The 2,728-nt window shown below is 43.9% G+C and overlaps 1 pseudogene; it reads right to left on the bottom strand.

The window, feature by feature from the left end:
* Positions 1–1,599: 1,599 nt before the first annotated feature.
* Positions 1,600–2,263, bottom strand: LOC102019964 (annotated as a pseudogene).
* Between the last annotated feature and the right edge of the window lie 465 nt (positions 2,264–2,728).

Here is a 2,728-nt window from a genome sequence, read left to right as displayed (position 1 = left end):
TCCACCTCCCTGAAGTCAATCTGAGCAGACATTGGCTCACTGGGTATCACGAGGAACTCCACAAGTGACACTGGCATGGAGGCCTTGCAATAGATCTGGTCTCTGCTTTTCCCCTCTCTGGTAGTCCACATCTACTTCAAAGACCAAGTCCACTACCTGGGCAGAGCATAAGTGATGAGAATGGTGTTTGTTAGAGTGGGCTGTGTAAAGGTTTGGTCCAGATGGTTAGAGGAAAGCTGGATGGAGGTCCTGAAGGAATGAAATCCAAGGAATACCTTACAATAGACAGCCCAGATATATGGAATGTTTATCTAAACTTGCTCTTGATGTTTGAAACTCAAGAGAACATAGATCAAACAGGAGGGGAAAGGAAGGAGCTGGTGCTGAGTATTTGTGCACTGTCTAGTGATCAGGGTGCCTGACCCAAGTGAGGTGGAGAAAGTAAACGAAACCAGACAGCCAAATTCCCTTGGTGAATTAAGTAGTTTCCTGGGGTGGCTCTGTGAAGATGCAATGGCAAGCAGAAACACCAAAAGACACCCAGGATTTGGAGGTAGATTTATTTATATCAATGAACACTGAAGGAGATCATTCTCAGGATATCAGTCCCTGATCTCTGGTGGTCTAGGGCTTTTCTATGATGCACAAGCAGGAGGTGCAAAGGAGGTACAAAGGTGAGACAGAACAGCCTGGCAGTTCTTCTGATTAGCTAGCAGGGTGAGATCATCGGTTACAAGGGAGATTAACGATCATCAGTTCATGAAGCTTGGTGCAATGGTACAATCAGGCATCCTGCATGTCTGGTTACACTCTTGTGGCTACAGGGGTCAAGCAAGTAATTACAAAGCCATGAAGCTGTTACGGAGCTAGGCAGTTTCAAAAGCACAACGTTTTTAAAAGAACAATTTCTCTTGTACACTTTTTCCCTTTTGAAAGGTAGTCTCCAGAAATGCAAACAAAGTGTTACCGAATCTCAGTGTGCTTAATTCACTCTGGTGCTGGCAGGGCCAGCTTCACTTAGAAAGGAATTCTTGAGTTGGAATCTACGGGCTAGCTCAGTAGGTCCATCAGACTGAGTGGGGGAAAAATTTATACCAGTTTAACTGAAAATTAATGTTTCCTTTAATTGTGAATGCAGACAATAAAACACAATAGTATGGTATTAGCAGTACCTGAGCTTTTGTTATCTAAATCACAGATATATTTTTTAACAAAAAGCTTATATTTAAACTTTTTTTAAAGGCACATTAAATCAATTCTCGTAAGAGTAGGCAGAGATCAGGAGTAAGAGGAAAGACTGTCCCACTTTACCCAATATACACTAGTGCCGTTCTTCAAATACTATTACACAGATTCCATTTCTATTCCCCCCTTTTTTCTTCTGAAAGGATTCCAAGTTCACCATGTTAAACAATCTTGGGATTAGGGTTAGGGTTCTGTGTTAGCAACGGTGGAAGGATGTCCTGCAGCCCTCCTTGAGGGTTACTCTACTGCCCACCAACTCCTCCCTTAAAACATTAGCTGCTTTCATTTGGAGCCAAGGAATCTCTGTCCGTCCTGAAGCACTTTGATTCTAGGAAGGTCCCGTCACACCAACAGTCATCGGAGCTGTGGGGGTGGGGTCCCCGCCACTGACCTGTGCCGGTTTTTATTCTTTCATTTTTATGGCGGCTATGATGACTTCCTGAGGAAGTGGAAGAAGCAGCCTTCTGAGGTTTCACTCCCTGCACAGATCCGTCCAGATCCTCAGGGTCCTCCTGGCTGGGCTTATTTTCCTGACTGTAGAAGTCCGGAGAGGTATCACTTTCTGTCCCACTTCCTGGCTCCCTCTTTTCGAGGAGCTGGTCCTGACCTCCTGCCAGTACACTTGTTGCAGCTGCTGATGTAACTGAAGATATACTGAAGAGCCACTCGGCTTCCTCAGACTTCTGGTTCCTTCAATTGTTTTTTTGCCGTTGGAGTTTTTGTTTCGTTTTGTCTTTTTGAGACAGGGTCTCACTATGCAGTTCAGGCTGGCCTTGAGCTCCCTTTTCTGGGTTGTCAGATACCGATCCCAGCTACGAATAATATTGCCATACATTTGAGTGTCTTCCAGGCAGCTCCCTTCAAAAGCATAGTTCTGTCTCTCCAAGTTTGCCAGTGCTTCTGCCAGCTCCTGCTTCCTCTTTGCGAGCTCTGAGAGCTCCTTCCAGGTGTCCAGGAGTTCAGGATCTGTGGCAGGCGGCCTTGTGCATTGCCATGGGCTGGAGCAGCGGCCAATCATAGATATCTCTGTGTTATACTCTAGTAGATATTTTGAAGTATTGTTATCCTCATTAATGTTAAAATTGTAGTATATTCATCCTTTGCATTTTAAGTGCTAAAGAAATACATGTTTGGTGCTTTAATACTTTTCAAGGTTAGGTTTCAATATAATTAACTTTTAAAAGAATCTCATGTATTTCACTTTATGCATTCCAAACATTTTGAATGGGGTAGTGACAGACTACCAAGGGAGGCATGGCAGAAGAAAGGATTTTTCTCTGCAGAGCACCATTCTTACGTTTGTGGGGCCCTGTCTTTCACTGTGAGATGTCAGTTATGTGCCTCCCGCCCTGACATCAAGCCCAGAACCAGACCAAAGCCAACCCAAGCCAATCCAAGCTAACTCAAGGAATTCACAGTATTAAGGCTATATTTTTAAACTATTGTTGGCATTTCAAAAATATGTGTAAGCCTTATATTTTGC

The sequence above is a fragment of the Chinchilla lanigera genome, unplaced genomic scaffold, assembly GCF_000276665.1.
Source record: "Chinchilla lanigera isolate Chin_1 unplaced genomic scaffold, ChiLan1.0 scaffold00154, whole genome shotgun sequence".
Taxonomy (NCBI): domain Eukaryota; kingdom Metazoa; phylum Chordata; class Mammalia; order Rodentia; family Chinchillidae; genus Chinchilla; species Chinchilla lanigera.
This window is presented reverse-complemented; position numbering and strand designations above follow the sequence as displayed.